Source organism: Stigmatopora nigra, chromosome 16, assembly GCF_051989575.1.
Source record: "Stigmatopora nigra isolate UIUO_SnigA chromosome 16, RoL_Snig_1.1, whole genome shotgun sequence".
Classification (NCBI taxonomy): Eukaryota; Metazoa; Chordata; class Actinopteri; order Syngnathiformes; family Syngnathidae; genus Stigmatopora; species Stigmatopora nigra.
The window spans coordinates 12,427,207-12,439,622 of NC_135523.1; positions in this window are offsets into that span (position 1 = coordinate 12,427,207).

Genomic DNA, 12,416 nt, shown 5'->3' on the forward strand with positions numbered 1-12,416 from the left:
TTGGGTTATGGTTGGGGTTATGGCTATGGTTGGGAATATGGTTTTGGTTGGGGTTATGTTTATGGTCGGGAATCTGGTTGTGGTTGGGGTTATGGTTTAGGTTAGGGTTATTGTTAGGGGTTGGGGTTGTGGTTTGGGTTAGGAATATTGTAAGGGATAAGAGGTTATGGTTTAGGTTATGGTTTGGGTTATGGTTTGGGTTATGGTTTGGGTTATGGTTTGGGTTATGGTTTGGGTTATGGTTTGGGTTATGGTTTGGGTTAGCGTTATTGTTAGGGGTTGGGGTTATGGTTTTGGTTAGGGTTATTGCTAGGGGTTATGTTTTGGGTTATGGTTATGGGTTGGGTTAGGGTTATTGTTTGTGGTTGGGGTTATGGTTTGGGTTAGGGTTATTGTTAGGGGTTATGGTTTGGGTTATGGTTATGGTTTGGGTTAGGGTTATTGTTAGGGGTTGGGGTTATGGTTTGGGTTATGGTTTGGGTTATGGTTTGGGTTATGGTTTGGGTTATGGTTTGGGTTATGGTTTGGGTTATGGTTTGGGTTATGGTTTGGGTTATGGTTTGGGTTATGGTTTGGGTTATGGTTTGGGTTATGGTTATTGTTAGGGGTTGGGGTTATGGTTTGGGTTAGGGTTATTGCTAGGGGTTATGGTTACTGTTAGGGTTATGGTTATGGTTTGGGTTAGAGTTATTGTTAGGGGTTGGGGTTATGGTTTGGGTTAGGGTTATTGTTAGGGGTTATGGTGATGGTTTGGGTTATGGTGATGGTTTGGTTTATGGTTATGGTTGGGGTTAGGGTTATGGTTTAGGTTAGGTTTATTGTTAGGGGTTGGGGTTATGGTTTGGGTTAAGGTTATTGTTTGGCGTTGGGGTTATGGTTTGGGTTAGGGTTATTGTTAGGCGTTGGGGTAATAGTTTGTGTTAGGGTTATTGTTAGGGTTTAGGGGTTATGGTTTGGTTTACGGTTATGGTTAAGGTTATGGTTGGGGTTATGGTTTGGGTTAGCGTTATTTTTAGGTGTTAGGGGTTATGGTTTGGGTTATGGTTATTGTTGGGGTTATGGTTATGGATGGAATTATGGTTTGGGTTAGGGTTATTGTTGGGGGTTTGGTGTTATGGTTTGGGTTATGGTTATGGTTTGGGTTATGGTTATGGTTATGGTTTGGGTTATGGTTATGGTTGGGGTTATGGTTTGGGTTAGGGTTATTGTTAGGGGTTATGGTTTGGGTTAGGGATATTGTTAGGGGTTAGGGGTTATGGTTTGGGTAAGGGTTGGGGTTATGGTTGGGGTTATGGTTGGGGTAAGGGGTTGGGGTTATGGTTTGGGTTAGGGTTATTTTTAGGGGTTGGGGTTATGGTTTGGGTTAGGGTCATTGCTAGGGGTTATGTTTTGGGTTATGGTTATGGTTATGGGTTGGGTTAGGGTTATTGTTTGTGGTTGGGGTTATGGTTTGGGTTAGGGTTATTGTTAGGGTTATGGTTATGGTTTGGGTTAGAGTTATTGTTAGGGGTTGGGGTTATGGTTTGGGTTAGGGTTAGGGTTATTGTTAGGGGTTATTGTGATGGTTTGGGTTATGGTGATGGTTTGGTTTATTGTTATGGTTGGGGTTATGGTTGGGGTAATAGTTTGTGTTAGGGTTATTGTTAGGGTTTAGGGGTTATGATTTGGTTTACGGTTATGGTTAAGGTTATGGTTGGGGTTATGGTTTGGGTTAGCGTTATTTTTAGGAGTTAGTGGTTATGGTATGGGTTATGGTTATTGTTGGGGTTACTGTTATGGATGGGATTATGGTTTGGGTTAGGGTTATTGTTAGGGTTTAGGGGTTATGGTTTGGTTTACAGTTATGGTTAAGGTTATGGTTGGGGTTATGGTTTGGTTTACAGTTATGGTTAAGGTTATGGTTGGGGTTATGGTTTGGGTTAGGGTTATTGTTAGGGGTTGGGGTTATGGTTTGGGTTAGGGTTATTGTTAGGGGTTATGGTTTGGGTTATGGTTATGGTTGGGGTTATGGTTAGGTTTTGGGTTAGGGTTATTGTTAGGGGTTGGGGTTATGGTTTGGGTTAGGGTTATTGTTAGGGGTTAGGGGTTATGGTTTGGGTTATGGTTGGGGTTATGGTTGGGGTTATGGTTTGGGTTATGATTGGAGTTATGGTTGGGGTTATGGTTAGGGTTATGGTTAGGGTTGGGGTTATGGTTGGGGTTATGGCTATGGTTCGGAATATGGTTTTGGTTCGGGTTATGTTTATGGTTGGGAATCTGGTTATGGTTGGGGTTATGGTTTGGGTTTGGGTTATGGTTATGGTTTAGGTTAGGGTTATTGTTAGGGGTTTGGGTTATGGTTTGGGTTATGGTTTGGGTTATGGTTTGGGTTATGGTTTGGGTTATGGTTTGGGTTATGGTTTGGGTTATGGTTTGGGTTATGGTTTGGGTTATGGTTTGGGTTATGGTTTGGGTTATGGTTTGGGTTATGGTTTGGGTTATGGTTTGGGTTATGGTTTGGGTTATGGTTTGGGTTAGCGTTATTGTTAGGGGTTGGGTTTATGGTTTTGGTTAGGGTTATTGCTAGGGGTTATGTTTTGGGTTATGGTTATGGTTATGGGTTGGGTTAGGGTTATTGTTTGTGGTTGGGGTTATGGTTTGGGTTAGGGTTATTGTTAGGGGTTATGGTTTGGGTTATGGTTATGGTTTGGGTTAGGGTTATTGTTAGGGGTTGGGGTTATGGTTTGGGTTATGGTTTGGGTTATGGTTTGGGTTATGGTTTGGGTTATGGTTTGGGTTATGGTTTGGGTTATGGTTTGGGTTATGGTTTGGGTTATGGTTTGGGTTATGGTTTGGGTTATGGTTTGGGTTATGGTTTGGGTTATGGTTTGGGTTATGGTTTGGGTTATGGTTTGGGTTATGGTTTGGGTTATGGTTTGGGTTATGGTTTGGGTTATGGTTTGGGTTATGGTTTGGGTTATGGTTTGGGTTATGGTTTGGGTTATGGTTTGGGTTATGGTTTGGGTTATGGTTTGGGTTATGGTTTGGGTTATGGTTTGGGTTATGGTTTGGGTTATGGTTTGGGTTATGGTTTGGGTTATGGTTTGGGTTATGGTTTGGGTTAGGGTTATTGTTAGGGGTTGGGGTTATGGTTTGGGTTAGGGTTATTGCTAGGGGTTATGTTTTGGGTTATGGTTATGGTTATGGGTTCGGTTAGGGTTATTGTTTGTGGTTGGGGTTATGGTTTGGGTTAGGGTTATTGTTAGGGGTTATGGTTTGGGTTATGGTTACTGTTAGGGTTATGGTTATGGTTTGGGTTAGAGTTATTGTTAGGGGTTGGGGTTATGGTTTGGGTTAGGGTTATTGTTAGGGGTTATGGTGATAGTTTGGGTTATGGTGATGGTTTGGTTTATGGTTATGGTTGGGGTTAGGGTTATGGTTTAGGTTAGGTTTATTGTTAGGGGTTGGGGTTAAGGTTTGGGTTAAGGTTATTGTTTGGCGTTGGGGTTATGGTTTGGGTTAGGGTTATTGTTAGGCGTTGGGGTAATAGTTTGTGTTAGGGTTATTGTTAGGGTTTAGGGGTTATGGTTTGGTTTACGGTTATGGTTAAGGTTATGGTTGGGGTTATGGTTTGGGTTAGCGTTATTTTTAGGTAATAGGGGTTATGGTTTGGGTTATGGTTATTGTTGGGGTTATGGTTATGGATGGGATTATGGTTTGGGTTAGGGTTATTGTTGGGGGTTGGGTGTTATGGTTTGGGTTATGGTTATGGTTTGGGTTATGGTTATGGTTTGGGTTATGGTTATGGTTGGGGTTATGGTTTGGGTTAGGGTTATTGTTAGGGGTTATGGTTTGGGTTAGGGATATTGTTAGGGGTTAGGGGTTATGGTTTGGGTAAGGGTTGGGGTTATGGTTGGGGTTATGGTTGGGGTTATGGTTGGGGTTATGGTTGGGGTTATGGTTGGGGTTATGGTTGGGGTTATGGTTGGGGTTATGGTTATGGTTGGGGTTATTGTTGGGGTTATGGTTGGGGTTATGGTTGGGGTTATGGTTGGGGTTATGGTTGGGGTTATGGCTATGGTTGGGGTTATGGTTTTGGTTGGGGTTATGGTTATGGTTGGGAATATGGTTATGGTTGGGGTTATGGTTTGGGTTAGGGTTATGGTTTGGGTTAGGGTTATGGTTTGGGTTCGGGTTATGGTTTGGGTTAGGGTTATGGTTTGGGTTATGGTTATGGTTGGGGTTATGGTTTAGGTTAGGGTTATTGTTAGGGGTTGGGGTTATGGTTTGGGTTAGGGTTATTGTTAGGGGTTATGGTTTGGGTTATGGTTATGGTTGGGGTTATGGTTATGGTTTGGGTTAGGTTTTGGGTTAGGTTTTGGGTTAGGTTTTGGGTTAGGGTTCTTGTTAGGGGTTGGGGTTATGGTTTGGGTTAGGGTTATTGTTAGGGGTTAGGGGTTATGGTTTGGGTTATGGTAATGGTTGGGGTTATGGTTTAGGTTAGGGTTATTGTTAGGGGTTGGGGTTTATGGTTTGGGTTAGGGTTATTATTAGGGGTTATGGTTTGGGTTGTTATGGTTTGGGTTAGGGATATAGTTAGGGGTTAGGGGTTATGGTTTGGGTTAGGGTTATTGTTAGGGGTTGGGGTTATGGTTTGGGTTATGGTTGGGGTTACGGTTGGGGTTATGGTTTGGGTTATGATTGGAGTTATGGTTGGGGTTATGGTTAGGGTTATGGTTAGGGTTGGGGTTATGGTTGGGGTTATGGCTATGGTTGGGAATATGGTTTTGATTCGGGTTATGTTTATGGTTGGGAATCTGGTTATGGTTGGGGTTATGGTTTGGGTTAGGGTTATGGTTATGGTTTAGGTTAGGGTTTTTGTTAGGGGTTGGGGTTATGGTTTGGGTTATGGTTTGGGTTATGGTTTGGGTTATGGTTTGGGTTATGGTTTGGGTTATGGTTTGGGTTATGGTTTGGCTTATGGTTTGGGTTATGGTTTGGGTTATGGTTTGGGTTATGGTTTGGGTTATGGTTTGGGTTATGGTTTGGGTTATGGTTTGGGTTATGGTTTGGGTTATGGTTTGGGTTATGGTTTGGGTTATGGTTTGGGTTATGGTTTGGGTTATGGTTTGGGTTATGGTTTGGGTTATGGTTTGGGTTATGGTTTGGGTTATGGTTTGGGTTATGGTTTGGGTTATGGTTTGGGTTATGGTTTGGGTTATGGTTTGGGTTATGGTTTGGGTTATGGTTTGGGTTAGGGTTATTGTTAGGGGTTGGGGTTATGGTTTGGGTTAGGGTTATTGCTAGGGGTTATGTTTTGGGTTATGGTTATGGTTATGGGTTCGGTTAGGGTTATTGTTTGTGGTTGGGGTTATGGTTTGGGTTAGGGTTATTGTTAGGGGTTATGGTTTGGGTTATGGTTACTGTTATGGTTATGGTTATGGTTTGGGTTAGAGTTATTGTTAGGGGTTGGGGTTATGGTTTGGGTTAGGGTTATTGTTAGGGGTTATGGTGATAGTTTGGGTTATGGTGATGGTTTGGTTTATGGTTAGGTTGGGGTTAGGGTTATGGTTTAGGTTAGGTTTATTGTTAGGGGTTGGGATTAAGGTTTGGGTTAAGGTTATTGTTTGGCGTTGGGGTTATGGTTTGGGTTAGGGTTATTGTTAGGCGTTGGGGTAATAGTTTGTGTTAGGGTTATTGTTAGGGTTTAGGGGTTATGGTTTGGTTTACGGTTATGGTTAAGGTTATGGTTGGGGTTATGGTTTGGGTTAGCGTTATTTTTAGGTGTTAGGGGTTATGGTTTGGGTTATGGTTATTGTTGGGGTTATGGTTATGGATGGGATTATGGTATGGGTTAGGGTTATTGTTGGGGGTTGGGTGTTATGGTTTGGGTTATGGTTATGGTTTGGGTTATGGTTATGGTTTGGGTTATGGTTATGGTTGGGGTTATGGTTTGGGTTTGGGTTATTGTTAGGGGTTATGGTTTGGGTTAGGGATATTGTTAGGGGTTATGGTTTGGGTAAGGGTTGGGGTTATGGTTGGGGTTATGGTTGGGGTTATGGTTGGGGTTATGGTTATGGTTGGGGTTATTGTTGGGGTTATGGTTGGGGTTATGGTTGGGGTTATGGTTGGGGTTATGGCTATGGTTGGGGTTATGGTTTTGGTTGGGGTTATGGTTATGGTTGGGAATATGGTTATGGTTGGGGTTATGGTTTGGGTTAGGGTTATGGTTTGGGTTATGGTTTGGTTTCGGGTTATGGTTTGGGTTAGGGTTATGGTTTGGGTTATGGTTATGGTTGGGGTTATGGTTTAGGTTAGGGTTATTGTTAGGGGTTGGGGTTATGGTTTGGGTTAGGGTTATTGTTAGGGGTTATGGTTTGGGTTATGATTATGGTTGGGGTTATGGTTATGGTTTGGGTTAGGTTTTGGGTTAGGTTTTGGGTTAGGTTTTGGGTTAGGTTTTGGGTTAGGGTTCTTGTTAGGGGTTGGGGTTATGGTTTGGGTTAGGGTTATTGTTAGGGGTTAGGGGTTATGGTTTGGGTTATGGTAATGGTTGGGGTTATGGTTTAGGTTAGGGTTATTGTTAGGGGTTGGGGTTTATGGTTTGGGTTAGGGTTATTATTAGGGGTTATGGTTTGGGTTGTTATGGTTTGGGTTAAGGATATAGTTAGGGTTTAGGGGTTATGGTTTGGGTTAGGGTTATTGTTAGGGGTTGGGGTTATGGTTTGGGTTATGGTTGGGGTTACGGTTGGGGTTATGGTTTGGGTTATGATTGGAGTTATGGTTGGGGTTATGGTTGGGGTTATGGTTAGGGTTATGGTTAGGGTTGGGGTTATGGTTGGGGTTATGGCTATGGTTGGGAATATGGTTTTGATTCGGGTTATGTTTATGGTTGGGAATCTGGTTATGGTTGGGGTTATGGTTTGGGTTAGGGTTATGGTTATGGTTTAGGTTAGGGTTTTTGTTAGGGGTTGGGGTTATGGTTTGGGTTATGATTTGGGTTATGGTTTGGGTTATGGTTTGGGTTATGGTTTGGGTTATGGTTTGGGTTATGGTTTGGGTTATGGTTTGGGTTATGGTTTGGGTTATGGTTTGGGTTATGGTTTGGGTTATGGTTTGGGTTATGGTTTGGGTTATGGTTTGGGTTATGGTTTGGGTTATGGTTTGGGTTATGGTTTGGGTTATGGTTTGGGTTATGGTTTGGGTTATGGTTTGGGTTATGGTTTGGGTTATGGTTTGGGTTATGGTTTGGGTTATGGTTTGGGTTATGGTTTGGGTTATGGTTTGGGTTATGGTTTGGGTTATGGTTTGGGTTATGGTTTGGGTTATGGTTTGGGTTATGGTTGGGGTTATGGTTTAGGTTAGGGTTATTGTTAGGGGTTGGGGTTATGGTTTGGGTTAGGGTTATTTTAAGGGATTAGGGGTTATGGTTTGGGTTTTGTTTATGGTTGGGGTTATGGTTTGGGTTAGGGTTATTGTTAGGGGTTGGGGTTATGGTTTGGGTTATGGTCGGGGTTATGGTCGGGGTTATGGTTGGGGTTATGGTTGGGGTTATGGTTGGGGTTATGGTTGGAGTTATGGTTGGGGGTATGGTTAGGGTTATGGTTAGGGTTGGGGTTATGGTTGGGGTTATGGCTATGGTTGGGAATATGGTTTTGGTTGGGGTTATGTTTATGGTCGGGAATCTGGTTGTGGTTGGGGTTATGGTTTAGGTTAGGGTTATTGTTAGGGGTTGGGGTTGTGGTTTGGGTTAGGAATATTGTAAGGGATAATAGGTTATGGTTTAGGTTATGGTTTGGGTTATGGTTTGGGTTATGGTTTGGGTTAGCGTTATTGTTAGGGGTTGGGGTTATGGTTTTGGTTAGGGTTATTGCTAGGGGTTATGTTTTGGGTTATGGTTATGGTTATGGGTTGGGTTAGGGTTATTGTTTGTGGTTGGGGTTTGGGTTATTGTTAGGGTTATGGTTTGGGTTATGGTTATGGTTTGGGTTAGGGTTATTGTTAGGGGTTGGGGTTATGGTTTGGGTTATGGTTTGGGTTATGGTTTGGGTTATGGTTTGGGTTATGGTTTGGGTTATGGTTTGGGTTATGGTTTGGGTTATGGTTTGGGTTATGGTTTGGGTTATGGTTTGGGTTATGGTTTGGGTTATGGTTATTAATAGGGGTTGGGGTTATGGTTTGGGTTAGGGTTATTGCTAGGGGTTATGGTTACTGTTAGGGTTATGGTTATGGTTTGGGTTAGAGTTATTGTTAGGGGTTGGGGTTATGGTTTGGGTTAGGGTTATTGTTAGGGGTTATGGTGATGGTTTGGGTTATGGTGATGGTTTGGTTTATGGTTATGGTTGGGGTTAGGGTTATGGTTTAGGTTAGGTTTATTGTTAGGGGTTGGGGTTATGGTTTGGGTTAAGGTTATTGTTTGGGGTTGGGGTTATGGTTTGGGTTAGGGTTATTGTTAGGCGTTGGGGTAATAGTTTGTGTTAGGGTTATTGTTAGGGTTTAGGGGTTATGGTTTGGTTTACGGTTATGGTTAAGGTTATGGTTGGGGTTATGGTTTGGGTTAGCGTTATTTTTAGGTGTTAGGGGTTATGGTTTGGGTTATGGTTATTGTTGGGGTTATGGTTATGGATGGAATTATGGTTTGGGTTAGGGTTATTGTTGGGGGTTTGGTGTTATGGTTTGGGTTATGGTTATGGTTTGGGGTTATGGTTTGGGTTAGGGTTATTGTTAGGGGTTATGGTTTGGGTTAGGGATATTGTTAGGGGTTAGGGGTTATGGTTTGGGTAAGGGTTGGGGTTATGGTTGGGGTTATGGTTGGGGTTATGGTTGGGGTAAGGGGTTGGGGTTATGGTTTGGGTTAGGGTTATTTTTAGGGGTTGGGGTTATGGTTTGGGTTAGGGTCATTGCTAGGGGTTATGTTTTGGGTTATGGTTATGGTTATGGGTTGGGTTAGGGTTATTGTTTGTGGTTGGGGTTATGGTTTGGGTTAGGGTTATTGTTAGGGGTTATGGTTTGGGTTATGGTTACTGTTAGGGTTATGGTTATGGTTTGGGTTAGAGTTATTGTTAGAGGTTGGGGTTATGGTTTGGGTTAGGGTTAGGGTTATTGTTAGGGGTTATTGTGATGGTTTGGGTTATGGTGATGGTTTGGTTTATTGTTATGGTTGGGGTTATGGTTAGGGTTATGGTTTAGGTTAGGTTTATTGTTAGGGGTTGGGGTTATGGTTTGGGTTAAGGTTATTGTTTGGCGTTGGGGTTATGGTTTGGGTTAGGGTTATTGTTAGGCGTTGGGGTAATAGTTTGTGTTAGGGTTATTGTTAGGGTTTAGGGGTTATGGTTTGGTTTACGGTTATGGTTAAGGTTATGGTTGGGGTTATGGTTTGGGTTAGCGTTATTTTTAGGGGTTAGGGGTTATGGTTTGGGTTATGGTTATTGTTGGGGTTATGGTTATGGATGGGATAATGGTTTGGGTTAGGGTTATTGTTAGGGGTTGGGGTAATAGTTTGTGTTAGGGTTATTGTTAGGGTTTAGGGGTTATGATTTGGTTTACGGTTATGGTTAAGGTTATGGTTGGGGTTATGGTTTGGGTTAGCGTTATTTTTAGGAGTTAGGGGTTATGGTTTGGGTTATGGTTATTGTTGGGGTTACTGTTATGGATGGGATTATGGTTTGGGTTAGGGTTATTGTTAGGGTTTAGGGGTTATGGTTTGGTTTACAGTTATGGTTAAGGTTATGGTTGGGGTTATGGTTTGGTTTACAGTTATGGTTAAGGTTATGGTTGGGGTTATGGTTTGGGTTAGGGTTATTGTTAGGGGTTGGGGTTATGGTTTGGGTTAGGGTTATTGTTAGGGGTTATGGTTTGGGTTATGGTTATGGTTGGGCTTATGGTTATGGTTTGGGTTAGGTTTTGGGTTAGGGTTATTGTTAGGGGTTGGGGTTATGGTTTGGGTTAGGGTTATTGTTAGGGGTTAGGGGTTATGGTTTGGGTTATGGTTGGGGTTATGGTTGGGGTTATGGTTTGGGTTATGATTGGAGTTATGGTTGGGTTTATGGTTAGGGTTATGGTTAGGGTTGGGGTTATGGTTGGGGTTATGGCTATGGTTCGTAATATGGTTTTGGTTCGGGTTATGTTTATGGTTGGGAATCTGGTTATGGTTGGGGTTATGGTTTGGGTTTGGGTTATGGTTATGGTTTAGGTTAGGGTTATTGTTAGGGGTTAGGGTTATGGTTAGGGTTATGGTTTGGGTTATGGTTTGGGTTATGGTTTGGGTTATGGTTTGGGTTATGGTTTGGGTTATGGTTTGGGTTATGGTTTGGGTTATGGTTTGGGTTATGGTTTGGGTTATGGTTTGGGTTATGGTTTGGGTTATGGTTTGGGTTATGGTTTGGGTTATGGTTTGGGTTATGGTTTGGGTTATGGTTTGGGTTATGGTTTGGGTTATGGTTTGGGTTATGGTTTGGGTTATGGTTTGGGTTATGGTTTGGGTTATGGTTTGGGTTATGGTTTGGGTTATGGTTTGGGTTATGGTTTGGGTTATGGTTTGGGTTATGGTTTGGGTTATGGTTTGGGTTATGGTTTGGGTTATGGTTTGGGTTATGGTTTGGGTTATGGTTTGGGTTAGCGTTATTGTTAGGGGTTGGGGTTATGGTTTTGGTTAGGGTTATTGCTAGGGGTTATGTTTTGGGTTATGGTTATGGTTATGGGTTGGGTTAGGGTTATTGTTTGTGGTTGGGGTTATGGTTTGGGTTATGGTTTGGGTTATGGTTTGGGTTATGGTTTGGGTTATGGTTTGGGTTATGGTTTGGGTTATGGTTTGGGTTAGGGTTATTGTTAGGGGTTGGGGTTATGGTTTGGGTTAGGGTTATTGCTAGGGGTTATGTTTTGGGTTATGGTTATGGTTATGGGTTCGGTTAGGGTTATTGTTTGTGGTTGGGGTTATGGTTTGGGTTAGGGTTATTGTTAGGGGTTATGGTTTGGGTTATGGTTACTGTTAGGGTTATGGTTATGGTTTGGGTTAGAGTTATTGTTAGGGGTTGGGGTTATGGTTTGGGTTTGGGTTATTGTTAGGGGTTATGGTGATAGTTTGGGTTATGGTGATGGTTTGGTTTATGGTTATGGTTGGGGTTAGGGTTATGGTTTAGGTTATGTTTATTGTTAGGGGTTGGGGTTAAGGTTTGGGTTAAGGTTATTGTTTGGCGTTGGGGTTATGGTTTGGGTTAGGGTTATTGTTAGGCGTTGGGGTAATAGTTTGTGTTAGGGTTATTGTTAGGGTTTAGGGGTTATGGTTTGGTTTACGGTTATGGTTAAGGTTAAGGTTATGGTTGGGGTTATGGTTTGTATAGCGTTATTTTTAGGTGTTAGGGGTTATGGTTTGGGTTATGGTTATTGTTGGGGTTATGGTTATGGATGGGATTATGGTTTGGGTTAGGGTTATTGTTGGGGGTTGGGTGTTATGGTTTGGGTTAGGGTTATTGTTGGGGGTTGGGTGTTATGGTTTGGGTTATGGTTATGGTTTGGGTTATGGTTATGGTTTGGGTTATGGTTATGGTTGGGGTTATGGTTTGGGTTAGGGTTATTGTTAGGGGTTATGGTTTGGGTTAGGGATATTGTTAGGGGTTAGGGGTTATGGTTTGGGTAAGGGTTGGGGTTATGGTTGGGGTTATGGTTGGGGTTATGGTAGGGGTTATGGTTGGGGTTATGGTTGGGGTTATGGTTGGGGTTATGGTTGGGGTTATGGTTGGGGTTATGGTTGGGGTTATTGTTGGGGTTATGGTTGGGGTTATGGTTGGGGTTATGGTTGGGGTTATGGCTATGGTTGGGGTTATGGTTTTGGTTGGGGTTATGGTTATGGTTGGGAATATGGTTATGGTTGGGGTTATGGTTTGGGTTAGGGTTATGGTTTGGGTTAGGGTTATGGTTTGGGTTATGGTTTGGGTTCGGGTTATGGTTTGGGTTAGGGTTAGGGTTATGGTTTGGGTTATGGTTGGGGTTATGGTTTAGGTTAGGGTTATTGTTAGGGGTTGGGGTTATGGTTTGGGTTAGGGTTATTGTTAGGGGTTATGGTTTGGGTTATGGTTATGGTTGGGGTTATGGTTATGGTTTGGGTTAGGTTTTGGGTTAGGTTTTGGGTTATGTTTTGGGTTAGGTTTTGGGTTAGGTTTTGGGTTAGGGTTCTTGTTAGGGGTTGGGGTTATGGTTTGGGTTAGGGTTATTGTTAGGGGTTAGGGGTTATGGTTTGGGTTATGGTAATGGTTGGGGTTATGGTTTAGGTTAGGGTTATTGTTAGGGGTTGGGGTTTATGGTTTGGGTTAGGGTTATTATTAGGGGTTATGGTTTGGGTTGTTATGGTTTGGGTTAGGGATATTGTTAGGGGTTAGGGGTTATGGTTTGGGTTATGGTTATTGTTGGGGTTATGGTTATGGATGGGATAATGGTTTGGG